A 14,516-nucleotide genomic window follows, 5' to 3' on the forward strand; every position below is an offset into this window, starting at 1 on the left:
GCCAGTCTTCCTCAGCAAAAAGAGGAGGATTGGCAGCAGTTAGCTCAAGGCTAATCTTCCTCAAAAAAAAAAAAAAAAGACTCCACAAAAAAAAGATAAAATAGGGGCTGGCCCCGTGGCCGAGTGGTTAAGTTCGCGCGCTCCGCTGCAGGCGGCCCAGTGTTTCGTCGGTTCGAATCCTGGGCGCGGACATGGCACTGCTCGTCAGACCACGCTGAGGCAGCGTCCCACATGCCACAACTAGAGGAACCCACAACGAAGAATACACAACTATGTACCAGGGGGCTTTGGGGAGAAAAAGGAAAAAATAAAATCTTTAAAAAAAAAAAAAAAAAAAAAGATAAAATATCTAGGGAAAAATTTATCAAAAATATATAAACTGTATATTTAAAAACTGTAAACAATACTGAAGAACACAGAAGATTTTTAAACAAATGGAAAGACATACCATGTTCCTGGATAGGAAGATTCAACATCATAAATATGTCCATTCTCTGAAGTTAATGTATAAATTTAAGGCAATCCCAATACACTTCACAAAAGAGGATATTTAAATGGCTAATAAATATACTTTAAAAAGTGCTCAAACTAATTAGTCATTATGGAAGTAAAAATTAAAACAATTAATTATCACTACACACACATACCAGAATGAATAAAATTAAAAAGACCAACAAAACCAAGAGTTGCAAGGATGCAGAATAACTGTAATTCTCAGACATTACTAGAAGGAGGGTAAATTGTTACATGTCTATTTGGAAAACAGTTTGGCAGTGTTTTCTGAAGGTGAACACACACACACATCCCATGGCCCGGAAATTCCACTTGTACGTAAATATCCAACAGAAATGCTGTATATATGGGCACCAAAGCCATGTGTGAGTTATATGTTCATGGCAGCATTATTCACGATAGCCAAAATCAGGGAACAACTTAAATGTCCACCAACAGGAGAATGGATAAATAAACCTCACAAATATAATGTTCAGCAAAAGAAGCCAGATACAAAAGAATCCATGTCTACAGAGTTTAAAAAAAAAAACGGTAAACCAATCTGTGACATAAGAAATGAAGATGATGATTACCTTTCAGAAAAGGCTGGGGTGGTAACTTTTGGGGGGTCTCAGTGGGGGGGGGGCAGGTAATGCTCTAGTCCCAGGTCTGGGTAATTCTTCACTTTACTGTGTGTTTACTCTGTGACAACTCATCAAGCTGTATACTTATAATTCATTCACTTTTCTGTGTGTGTGCTATACTTCAGTTCTTGTCAAAGCAATTCCAATAAAAACACCAAGATCCATGGTGTATAATTAGACATTAGATTCTAAAGTTCAAATAGAAAAACAAATAAGCAAGAATAGCTGAAAAAGTTCTAAAAATAAGGGGAGCAGCCCTTCCATACATTAAAATATATGTTTAAATATTGTAAACCATAGCAGTGTGAACATGAATGAACAAGAATAGAGAGAGCAGCCAATGGAAGAGAGTAGCAAGTCCTGAAATGGACCCACAAACAGTGTAAACAGCTTATAATAAAGTAGCTTCTCAATTCAGCAGAGAAAACATAGCCATCTGGAAAAAGAGAAAAAAAGATTGGACATATACCTCACAGTGTCCATCGGGATACATTCCAAATGAATCAAAATTTGAAGTAAAATAATAAAAGAAAATATAGGACACATCCTGTTCTCTTGAAGTGGGGAAGACCTTTGTACCCATGATTCAACATTCAGAAGCCATTATCAAAATGACTAATAAATTTGACTGCATAACCATAAAAACATATGCATGCAAAACAAACAAACAAACCATGAACAAAATGAAAGAGAAACATTGCACTGGATGCAACTTGGACCAAAGGCAGAAGGCTAATCTCTAATAGATAATCACCTCCTAGAAATAAAAAGAAAAAGGCAACAACCCAATTTTTAAAATATGCAAAGAATATGCAAATATGAGTAAGACAACCACAGCAAAAGAAATAGAAATGGTCCTTAAACATATTATAAGTTTAAAACTTTTCATAACAAGTTTAAATTAAAACTGAGTTGAGTCACAGTTTTCCACCTATCAGATTGGTAAAAATCCTGCCAGGTGGTGACCTGATTGCTGGCGAGGATGTGGGAAAACAGCAATTTCTCATCCAAAGCTGGTGGGGGCACAATTGGTACTAACCTTACAGAGGGCAAGTTGGCAATAACTCTTGAAATTGCAAATGCAGATGCCTGGCAAGCCCAGCCCTTGGAATTTATCCTGCATACCTAACATGCACTTGCAAAATGCTACATGCACAAGCAGTGTCTGTGATAGCAGACTGGAAACAACCTGAATATTCACTGATAGAAGAGTGTGATATAGTCAGTAAAACAAGCAAGGCACAGAACAGCATGTATTCTGTTTTGTAAACTATGTTCAGCAGGCATAGCAAAGTATTATATATATATATGTATATATATTTGATTATGCTTGTATTTGCATAAACAGATCCTGTATTAGAATAAGTCACACTAAAGTGTGAAAGATTGGCAGCTCAGAACCCGCATCCCCAACCCCCAAGATAGTGCATCCTTCAAAGAAGATGCTTAACCCAAATAAATCTGTAATCTGATGGACTTCTTCTCAGAGTAACAAAGCGAATTGGAAAAATGCCTATACTGCAAGTCCAGAGATTTGGGAGGTCATGAAGGCAGCCATATATCAGGAGATTTCTTAGCTCTCCCAAGGATCAGCTTTAATTAGATTAGACCCAACAAACTAAAAACAGTTACCTGGGGGTGGGGGGTACTGGGTGGTTATGGAACAGGAATGAAAGAAAATTTTTCACTATCGTCCTTTTGCACATGATGTTTAAACCATATGAATGTATTATCTAATCAAAACAGTAAAAGAAGAGTGGCAGTTCACAAGCCTAAGCCTTGATCAAGACCCACAAGATCGACCTCAGTGCCTGTTCCAAGAGCCTTTGTCATTTAGAAGCAGGTAATGTTAAATAATTACAAGGAGTTTTATTATCCTGTAACAGCTCACTGATTCTGCCAGAAACCTCTTGTGTCAATATTGCTACACAAGACATGGTGAGATAGAAAGATCTTGGGCAACTCCCTTGACCTCCCTTAACTTCAGTATTCTCTTCAGCAGAGCAAAGATAAGGACAACAGAACATCACAGAATTGCTGTGAAGTGCTGGCGTGTGAGCGTTCCAGGAGGCCGCAAAACAGCAAGAAACCAGCTCTGCGTAGGACAGCTGCCCAGCCACGGAGCCTCAGCTCTGAGCTTCAGCGCTTCTCAAAGGTCAGCGTGCTCACAAATCACCTGAAGAGGCGGTCAACACGCAGGCTCACAGCACCACGGTCAGATCTGAGATTCAGTAGGCCTGGCACCCATGAACTTGCATTTCTAACAAGCTTCTCCTCCGGGTGATGCTGCCGCAGCTGGTTTAGGGACACACCGGAGTAGTCTGGTCCAGAACAGGGCTCCTCAAATTGTGCTGTGTGTACAAATGGCCTGTGAATCTTGTTAAAAGACAGATTCTGATTCAGAAGGTCTAGGGTGGGGCCTGGGACTCTGCATTTCTAACAAGCTCCCAGGTGTTGCAGATGCTACTGGTCTGTACACCACACTTTGAGGACCAAGGTGCTGGAATATCCAATTCCATTCGTTTTACAGATGAAGAAACTGTGCCTGGGGAGAGTTACATGATGGGGTGAGGCCCTGTCCAGGGGGGCCCCCGTTCCCCAGGAGTGCCTCCCCTGCTGTCCCCAGACCTACCCTACAAACCTGCCTAAGCCCATCCTTTAGAATATGGCGTGAAATTTACTAAATGATACATAGTCCTGCACTCTTCTGAGAAATAAGCCATTTACCAAGAAGCTTAGCTCAAATCACCAGTCTGTTCTTTTCAAAAATGCACTTTTGGCAAAGTTATTTCTTTAGCTGAGTCACCTTCCCTCCAGTGATGGCCACCTTTGACAGGCCCTGCTGCAGAAACCTGAGGAAGAAACCGTGTGTGGTCTGAAGATCGGGAGAGAAAGTTCGGGAGAAACAGAAATGGGAGTGGGGAAGCTGGTTCTCAGGAAAGTTGAGGAATCTTCAGGTATATGGCTCCCTCATGAGCTCAAAAAACTATAGACTTGCACTGTATGCATTTTTCCAACTCGTTTTACCACCCTGAAAAAAAGTCCATCGAATTACAGATTTCGGGGATTAACAAGCATCTTCTTTTCAGGATGCTTATCTCTGAGTGCCCAATCTTTCACACTTTAGTGTGAATTATTCTAAAACAGAGAGAAAGGGGTGGAATTCAGGACACTAGGGTCTCTGGAGTATTTAGGGCAGAGGGGGCCTTACCTGAGATGAAGCTTGATCTGGGAGTACCGCTTCTGGGAAACCACAGCTGCAACCTTGGCCTCTGCACATTCACCAGCTGGCCCCACCCTCACCCGGGTGCCTTCAGGCTGTGCGTGGTTTGTGGGCCTGGCTCTGTCACTAACTTGCTATGTGACCGAGTAAATCATACAGTTTTAGAGACTTTAAGAGCTGGAAGGAACAACCCTTAGGAATCACCTGGGCCCCTTATCCCAGAACCCCAATTTCTAAACCAAAGAATACGTGGTCCCTAATGGCCCATCTGAGTTTGGCTTCCCCAGAAGCAGAGCCTGAGACAGGGGTTTGGTTTTGCATGAGTTACTGAGGGTGCGCTTTCAAGAGAAAGCTGCGAGGGAGTGAGGGGAGCAGGATAAGGCGGGTCTCAGAGGCTCTGAAGCATTTTTAAATAGCACCACCACGGAGTCCTCCTACACTGAGGCAAGAAGCCTGGGCTTCAGCATCCCTGACAAGGTGGCTTGGAAAAGGACACAGTCTGCTGCTGCTGCCCCTCGTACACCACAGCAGCCAGGAAATAGGTGCAACAGCAGGTAAAGGGCATCTGCGGGTGCCAACCCTCCCTTCCAGTTCTGAGAGCTCGTCAAGTTTGTTTCTAAACAAGAGGGCCCAAAAATCAAAAAAGAGAGAAGGTGAGGGAAGAATACAAGCATTTTTTTCATTTCCAGAAGAACCCTGGCAGCTGCACTTAGAATAAATGCTAACTGCTCCCCCTGACTTCCCGGCAGACTGCACTGTGCCCTCTCCCCTAGCTCCACCCGCTGCCTGGCACTGACCGCCCAGCCACACAGCAGACCGACTCCTCCTTAAGGACTTTGCCTCTTCCCTCTGCCTAGAATGTTCCACCCCAGATTTTTGCCCAGCTGGCTCCTTCTTGTCAGCTGAAACCTCACCTGCACAGAGAGGCCATCCCAGGTCATTGCCTGGCACGCGCCCCACGGCACTTCTGCATAGCATTGGCCACTCCAATACCATCTTAACTGTGTTCAGTTGTGTATGTTATCTGTCTCCCCTCAAGAAGGAGCCTTGTTCTGGTCTCCCTGCTGTGTCCCCAGAGCCTGGCACAGGCTCAGCACACAGGAGACCGTGACATCTGGTGAATAAAATCTGAGTGAATGAATTGGACATTTGGGCCAGATGCCGAAATGTCAACAGAGAAGGAGAACTACGTCAGTTAAACACTCCACACCCGGAGAAGCTGGAGGGAAACAGGGCACGAGGCCAGGATGGGGAAGGGAAAGCCACCAAGAGTTGCCTTGGCTACTTGATCCCTTTCTCCTCTCCCAGCTGCCCTCTCTCAGCTCCCACCCCTCTACTTGGAGCCAGAGTTAGCATCAACCCTGGGAGATCCCTCACCTTTCGGAAGGGCACAAACTTCCCCAAACGACCAGGGGCATCTGGGTTCCAGCCCTAGCTCTAGCTCTGAGCTCCCCTTTCCTCACTGCTACCTGAGTGGGGCACAATCATCACGCTGGCCTGCAGGGGTTGCTGAGAGGGCCAGCCGTGGAGGCAACGCGGCTCAACCGCGCACTACCGCCCACTTAAACCAGGGCGGGGTAAATTCCCGCCTCTGTGGCTCCTCCAGCTCCAGGACAGTCTCCCCCGCAGGGCGCCGGCTCTGGGCACCTCTGAGACGCCCCGCATGCTACCCGGCATTTCCCAGGGGCCAGGCTCTGTGCCAGGCACCTGCCGCGCACCTGCTGGCTCATCTGCGCAATGACGTAGCTTTATGGTCGGTCCCCACGTCTCGCGGCATCATCTCCGTTTTACAAATGAAGAGACTACGGCTGAGAGACTCAGCTACTGGCCAAGGGACACACGGCTAGTGAGCGGGGGCAGCCGGGTTGGAACTCCGGCCTGAGCGCTTTCATCTCATTTCAGTGGTTTGTCACCATTGAATAGAGCAGCCCTAGGAGAAAGGATCATTACCTTCATTTCACAGAGAAGGGAACCGCCCGCGCCTCTGGTCTGGTGGGCAGACCCCAGCTGCACCGCGGGTCCCCTGTGCGGCGCGCAGCCCACCCGCAGCCCGCGGCCCTCCTCGCGGTCCAAGCGCTCTGGCGGCCCGGCCACCACCGGCTCCTTTTCGCAGATGTGGAGACTGAGGCTCCAGGAGGCGAAAGGTCTGCGCGCTGAGCCTACAGCGAGTCCCCGGCGTCTCCCCGCGCAAGAGAGCGCGAGGGCAGAGGCCGCCTCACCAGCACACGCTGCTCGGAGCGGCTGCCTGCGCCCCCAGATAGCCAGCGGCTCCCCTGGGATGGCTCACCCTGGGCTGCTCAGCCGGGGCTGCTCAACCGGGCAGGCGCAGGCTGCTGTCTGGCGGTCAGCGCTCTCCCCGCCCTTGCCCTTTGCCCCTCCCCTCCCTCTACCAGGATGACTGGTCCCAAAGCCTGGGTCTCACTGAGGGACAAGATGCTCTGGAGGCACCTGGATCCCCACGTCCTAACCTCCTAATGCATTCAGTACCAGGAATGAAGGGTTGGTTCAACAAGTGAAAATCAATCATGGTAAATTCCCATGTTAGCGAACTAAAAAAGGAAAACCACGTGATGATGTCAGTGGATGCAGTAGATTTTGTCCCCTTTGAGAAAATCCAACATCCACTCCCCAAAGAAACTCTCAGCTAATTATAAATAGAAGGGAATTTCCCCAACCGGAAAAAGGGCATCTACGAGAAACTTTACAGCTAAATGGTTAAAGATGAAATGCTTTCCCCCGGAACATGGGAACACGACCAATAAACTAGTTCAGCTCAGCCAGGTTGCAGGACACATGATCAGCATATGAAAACCAATTGCATTTCTAGTTACTAGCACCAAAAGCTGGAAACAACCTCAAATGTCCGTCAGCAGGTGAATGGATAAAAAAATTTATGGTAGATCCATACAATGGAATATCACTCAGCGATGGAAAGAATGAACTATTGACACGCAACAACACAAATGAAGCTCAAAGTAGTCACACTGAGTGAAAGAAACCAGATCCCGCAAAAGAAAGATGACATTCTGTGTAATTCCATTTATTTAAAACTCTAGAAAATCCAAACTAATTTATAGGAACAGAGCAGACCAGTGGTTGGTTGGGGAGGGAGGAACTTCAAAGGGCACGAGGAAACTTTTGGCAGTGATGATGATACAGCCGTTATCCGGGTCGTGGTACACATGTTCAGATTTAGCAAACTGTGCACTTCTGTGCAGTTTATTGCATTTCAGTTTTACCTCAATAAGCTGTTCGTTAAAAATTGCATATAAATTGAAGTACCTAGAACAGGCAAATTCATAGAGACAGAAAGCAGAACAGAGGTTACCACGAGGTGGGGAGGGGGGAAGGGGGAGTTGTTGTTTAATGGGGACAGAATTTCTGTTTAGGATGACGAAAAAGTTCTGGAAATAGATAGTGGCTTAGACACGCAACATTGTGACTGTACTTAATGCCATTGAGTTGTATAGTTAAAAATGCTCAAAATGGGGGCCGGCCCGGTGGCCCAGCGGTTAAGTTCGCATGTTCTGCTTCAGTGGCCTGGGGTGTGTCAGTTCGGATCCCGGGTGCAGACATGGCACCGCTTGGCACACCATGCTGTGGCAGGCGTCCCACATATAAAATACAGAAAGATGGGCACGATGTTAGCTCAGGGCCAATCTTCCTCAGCAAAAAGAGGAGGATTGGCAGCAGATGTTAGCTCAGGGCTAATCTTCCTCAAAAAAAAAAAAAAAGCTCAAAATGGTAATTTTTGCATTATGCATATTTTACCATAAGAAAAAAAAGTAAAAATATTGCCTGGCAGTGAACATTTGCATTTGAAGGGAAAGAGGAGTGTTTTCTGCTTTTCTCAGCCTCCTGTGTTGGGGGTGGGGGCAGGTCTGTCCTCCAGGAGGTTAGGAACAGCACTCCTCCCCTAGGACAGACAGCCTTCCCCTCTCACAGGACAAAGTCCTCCTGACCTTTGCTCCGCAGACCCAGGATCACCAGGAATCAGGCCCCCACCTCTGCAGCCCATCCCCCCATGGCTGACTGGCCTCAATCCCTTCTCACCTGCTGTTCCCTGAGCAGAATGCCCTTCCCCCTTCATCTACCAGCCTAATTCTCCCTCCCCCCATCTCCCCTCATGCCCACACCCCCGCCAGACTCTCTCACATGCCACCCTTGACCCACAGGAGACTGCCAGTTCCCTGTTTCCTGGAGGTGCCCCTCTCCAAGGGGGCTGTCCCTCTGTGCCCCCAAGCCCCTGGTGCCCCTCTTCCTCTGACCTGATTGCAGCGTCCTGAGCATCGACTCTGCCTCGGCTCCTGGCTGGGAGCTCCTTAAAGTCTCAGGCTTCTCCTAGCTCCCTCTGTCTCCTGACTCAGAGACTCCAGGTTGGACGCAGCACAGCCCATCAACTGCCAGGACTTGCGGCTGAACCAGGCCCTTTTTTACCAATTCAGGAATGTCCCTAGTGGAGGACAATGGGGAAAATGGAATTCTCGGGGAACAGAGCAGCTTTGTTCCTGATTTTTTGGCTCACAGAGGACGGACTGTGGGGATTGGGCAAGCCCACGCAGGGTTCCGGGAAACCTGGCTTTGGCGTCTTACTGACTTGGGACCTAGAGAGCCAATCGGTTCCTTCCTCCAGGCCTCCCTTTCCCCATCAGAAAAACGTAGCTTGAGAAATTCCTCCTCAAGTTGAGTGTGGAGGGAGGAGTGGTGGAGGGGGAAATAGGGGTGTCTGCAGAGATTCCCAGAGTGGGGAGCATCCTGGTTACCAAGTCTCATTCTCCTGTAGAGGTTTGGCCTCACGCTTGTTGAGTTTGGGTTCAAGCCCTGCTCTTCCAAGGGTGCTGGCCGGGACGCTGGCCCTGGCGCACAGGCTCTCTGTTCTGGCTCATAATCAGATTCACACTGTTCCACCTTCCAGAAGCAATGGGGAGCAGTGCTTCATAACAGCTATTGCAACTGTAATTAAACAGTCATTCATCAGTAGTTTCACATCTCTCTCCCCTGCTGGGACATAAGCCCCACTGAATTCCTACTTCAGTGCCCATCCCGAGGAGAATTCAGCCATTGTGTTAACTAATTAATGCAGGGAGGCCGGCGGTAGAGGGCTGGGTCTTTTCTGCTAACGCACATCAGGATCACAGCTAAGAAGGAGTGAGACGCAGCCCCCTGTCCCCAAGCCACTTGGAAAGGGAGGTTGGGGGCCAGGGGCAAGTCGCCAGCCTCCTCGCCAGGCCACATCCCCTCTTCCCTGCTCACACAAGCCCAGTCTGACTCAGGACCAGCCCCGGTTCCACCACGACCCCGACTCCCGCCCACGCCACCTTGTGTAAGAACATGAAATGTTTAAAGAGGTCATGAACTCTCTGCATCAGAGTTTCCAGTTCGGTTCCACGTGTATTTGTGACCGCAGGGTCTCCTCTGTGCCCGGAGCTTGGCACACAGAGACGAAAAGCTTCCAGCCCAGACTGGAGCAGCTGACGCCAGAGGGATGCTGGTCAGAGGGGAGGGAGGTGCCTCCGTGAGCTGCACAGAAAGGACAGGAGACTGCCGGAGCAGGAACCTAAAGAGGTCTTCACCATCCTTCTAACAAATGAAGAGAATGTGCTCAATGTCCCTCATGAGGGGGCCCAGTGTGGGCAAGACGGGTTTTCCAGAACCTCCAGAAATATTTGTCACCACAGTTGATGGCCCACAGACCCATCTCTCCTCAACAGGAAGGCACAGGAGGTGGCAACGTTGTGTTCTACCAGCCCCCAGCCTCCTTCCTTCTCATCCAGCCCCCTAGCCTTTCCCACAGCAGCCCGCAAACCCAAACACAGGCCGAAGGAACTCCAGTTGAAATCCTCTTCCCTCCCTTCCTCGTCACGGTCCTACTTTTGGCCTTTCTTCCAGAGAGATCTCACAGGTGCACTTTCCGCCAGCCTCAGCCTCCTTCCGCTGTTTCAGAGAGCCCATAAACAAGCCTCCCCCTCTCTCTCCTTTTTTTAATCCAATAGTAGTATGCCACACATGCTTGTAGTGGGTGGAAGAGTGGCCCCCCCAAAATTCCTGTCCACCCAGAATCTCAGAATGTGAATTTATTTGGAAATAGGGTCTTTGCAGATGGAATTAGTTAAGATGAGGTCACGCTGGATTAGGGTGGGCCCTAAATCCAATGACTGGCATCCTTAGAAGAGAAGAAAGAGACACACACAGAAGGCTGCCTGCAGGCAGAGGCAGAAGTGGAGTGACACAGCTACAAGCCAAGGAATGTCAAGGATTTGGGAAACCACCAGAACCTAGGAAAAGGTGAGAGAGGGTCCCCCACTAGACCTTCCGAGGGGGCGTGGCCCTTGATTTGAGACTTCCAGCCTCCAAAACTGTGAGAGAAAAAATGTCTGTTGTTTTAAGCCATCCACAGTGGCCCTAGGAATCTAAGAGAAGGCTGCTCTGCACCTCTGTTGACCTCTTGTCACTCAATCTATCTAGAACACTGTGATACTGTCGCATTTTCTTTCATCAGCTGCTAAGTATTCCACTGTGTGTGGACCACAACTGATTTAATCTGTCTCTCGATGAACATTTAGGCCATTTCCGATCTTTAACTTCTACACATAATGCTGCAATGACTGTCTTTGTACAGACAGCTTTGTGCCCCCCGGGGCAGTTCATATGTAGAAGCAGAATTACTGGGTCCGGGAGTAGGTACATTGGGTACCTTTACAATTTTGAAAGCTATTGCAAAAGAGCTCTCCTAGGAGATCAGACACTTTCCATTCTCAGAAGCAATGTAGGAAAGTTTTTCATTGGATCACTTGTTTGTTTTTAATTGTCTTTATTTGTTGTGTTTCATGTTCCAAATCAATGCAACTTCGTTGTCACAAGCGAAACAATACAAGACAAAGATATCTGTATTTGTGTCTCTGTGCCTCCCCTCTTCTAAGGACGCTAGAAGCTGATGTCTCCCTCTCCCACTTCCTTCCCCTCCACTCTCTCCTTCACAATATTACTGATACCAACATCTTTCTCCTTGCTCACACTAACACATGCAGGCATATATACACATAGAGAGGAAGTTTGCTTGTCTATCTGAATAAAATTGAATCAACAGATGGATATAACTTGCTTTTGCCCCCCACTTCACAGTGGGCATGTCTGCAAGTCAATATTCTAATTTTTTGCTCCTGTAGACATCAACACACACATTCAGGTATCACCCTCCACAAACGGGACCACAGCAGGCATGCCATTGAGGGTTGTGGATATTTTCAGTGCAACTCTGTTGCACTAAAATCTCTTTCTCGTTTTTTTCTTCTCTTCTCCCTTCTCCCTCCTTCCTTCCTTCCCCTGCAGCCTTACACCAGCAACCCTGAGGGCAGCCTTCAGCATCTTCTTTCATGCTCATACATCCATATAGGAAAACACACATGTATACAAGTGTGGGGTCTGGGGTCAAGTTTTGCTTTCTTTGGAGTTGCTTTGCAAAAATGGGATCATGTTAACATCCATCTCCATTTCTTCTTTTTCTCCCTCAATAATAAAATCCCTCAGGAACTCCTTCCAAGGCTTTTAATAGGAGCAGTATTTCCTGCCTGGGGGATGTTTACTTTGTTTCCAGTTGTTGTGGTGTTTTGTTTTGTTTTGTTTAAGGAATAAGGCTACAGTCAACATCAGGGGACATTGATCCTCTTGCTTTCTTTCTTCTTGCTGCCGACTCCCTCCTGGCGGCTGGTTTCCTCGTGCATGTGGCAGTTGGATTGTCTGCTCCAGTTTGATAGGCATCCTGTGGGCAGCCTGAGCAGACTGGGTTGAAGGTGAGTCCCTCCAAAGAAGTTTTGCTTTTGCTTCTGCCACATGTCCCAAGGAGTTACCAGTCAGGAATAGCTTTTCTTTTTTTTTTTAAATTGTGGTAAAATATACATAACATAAAATTTACCCAGGGTCGGCCCTGTGGCTGAGTGGTTAGAGTTCCATGTGCTCCACTTCAGCGGCCTAGGTTAGCTGGTTTGGGTCCCAGGTGTAGACCTACACCACTCATCAGCCATGATGTGGAGGCATCCCACATACAAAATAGAGGAATAGTGGCACACATGTTAGCTCAGGGCTAATCTTCCTCAAGGAAAAAAAAAAGAGGGAGATTGGCAACGGATGTTAACTCAGGGTGAATCTTCCTCACCAAAAAAAAAATAAATACCCTTTTAACCATTTTTAAGCATACAGTTCAGTAGTGTTAAGTACTTTCATGCTCTTGTGCAACAAATCTCCAGGACTCTTTTCATCTTGCAAAATGGAAACTCTGTACCGATCAAGCAACTTCCCTTTTCCTCCTCCCGTCATCCCCTGGCAGTCACTATTCTGCTTTCTGTCTCTATGAATTTTCTAGCCAGGATTAGCTTTTATGGTCATTTCCTGGCCTGGAGACTCTAGGATCAAAGGAATACTGTAAATTTGACCCCAAATCCAAAAGAGGGCAAGTGTGTGGTTATGTATTGCCCAGAGGAGGACATTCTCTTCCCCAACCAGCCCCAGGCCAGGTTAGAAAAGCTTGCTTCTTCTCTGCCTCTGCCAGCAGGTGAAGTTTTTCTGGTCTAACTTTCACAGGAGGCTTAAACTCTCAATGGTCCCAACTGTATGTGGGGGTCTCAGTTCTACCTCTCTGCTTCATGGAGGCTCAAAACTTTGTCCCTTGTCCCTGGGTTATCCAGAGCAGCGAAGAGCCTTCAGTACAGGCTTGCTCTCCCCCAACTTCTTCCACATCCTTTGCCCAGGGGCTGTCCTTATTTCCATGCAGCTCAGCTATGCGTAAAATATGTGCTGACTGCTTTGTATCCTAAGTTTCTAGATATTTTATCGAGTTTTCCCCCCAAACTATCAAATCTTCCATCTTACTGAAAAAGAATGTCCCTCACTGTTCTTTTTCCTTGTATTGGTTTTTAGCCTGGACTTTTCATGGGCTCCTGCTGTATTTCGCCAATGGAACTAGAGTTCTGGGGTCCGCCAGGCACAGCCCCCAGTGGACACACAGCTCAGCGGAAGCTAGAAGAATGAGGAGAACACAGCCAGAGCTCCTAGTCAGGGCTGGCGGATGGCCACGCAGATGGCACTGCCTCTGTTTCAGGGATGTTTGGGGCCCATAAAACTTAGGTTGATAATGTTGGCAGTGGTCTACAGGACGGAGCTGGGACTACCTAAGCTGGAATAAAAGCATTAATGGGACAATGATGATCACGATAATAATAATAGCTAATGTTAGTCACTTTATGTCATTTAATCACCCCACACACACAGACATACACATCAACATCAGAGTTAGGAATTCTCATCCTTATTTTAAAGATGAGGAAACCGAGGCTCAGAATGTTCCGCAACTTGCCCAAGGTCACACAGCTAGCAAATGGGAGAGCAAGTACTATATCTAAGTATGTCTGACACCAAAGGCCTTGCTGATAACTTGCTGATAATGTTAGAGGATACGACAGTCTGAAGGCGAGTGGAAAAGACCACATTCCCCGACCCAGCAGTTTTGTGCAGTCAGAAGAGCCTGACTGTGAGGCCAGGAGAGGCCTGGCCTCGGGGACGGAGCCCACAAGGATCTGGAGCTGGAAGGGTGACCGGAGCACCCTGCAACTTCGGAGTCACAACCCAGAGGTGACATGCGTGACCTGAGCTGGTCAGGGCAGGCCACTCCGGCTGAGCTCAGGACCTCTGGACCTCTTCATCCCTGAGGTGTCTGCCTTCTGCACTTCCTCAGAGGCTGGAAAGACTATGGCCTTTGCCCTTCGCTCCCCCAGCTCTGGGCTCAGGCTGGGCTGGGAGCCCAGCTTTCTCGTCTTCCCCTCCTGGCAGCCAGTTGGTCAGAGATATCCTTGGCTCTGCCAGGGCCATAATAAGGCTCCTCACAGGTGAGAGAAGACAGCCTCTCGTCCCACTGTCCCTATCCCACCCGAGGCTGATGAGGCTGGGACACCAGCCAGGAGGCTGGCTTTCAATTAACAAGGAATCAGCCTCTGGAGAAGCATGTGCATAGAGACAGGAGAATGGAAGGGAAGTTCAGCTTAATCAATTCAGAGCAGTTCATGAAGCTTCTGGGCCCAATAGGGTACCCTCCCCTCTTTCCTGGCATATCCCACTTCTCTCAGCATCCCTTATCTCCTCCAGTATCCCTCATCTCTCTCAGCATC

General features: G+C 47.9%; 1 protein-coding gene across 6 annotated transcripts in view; it reads right to left on the reverse strand.

Annotated features, from left to right (window-relative positions):
* Positions 1-14,516, reverse strand: part of IL34 (interleukin 34) — a 57,297-nt gene that overhangs the window by 27,391 nt on the left and 15,390 nt on the right. Inside the window, exon 1 of one of the 6 annotated variants that reach the window (XM_046683693.1) lies at positions 8,628-8,792. The exons of 3 other annotated variants lie outside the window; for them this stretch is intronic. The gene's annotated coding sequence lies outside the window, so the exon portion shown is untranslated. Of the gene's footprint in view, positions 1-4,347; positions 4,430-6,309; positions 6,544-8,627; positions 8,793-14,516 lie in introns of those variants that run through there. 2 more of the 6 variants (XM_046683692.1, XM_046683694.1) reach the window with 2 other exon arrangements.

The sequence above is a fragment of the Equus quagga genome, chromosome 13 (genome assembly GCF_021613505.1).
Source record: "Equus quagga isolate Etosha38 chromosome 13, UCLA_HA_Equagga_1.0, whole genome shotgun sequence".
In the NCBI taxonomy this organism is placed as follows: domain Eukaryota; kingdom Metazoa; phylum Chordata; class Mammalia; order Perissodactyla; family Equidae; genus Equus; species Equus quagga.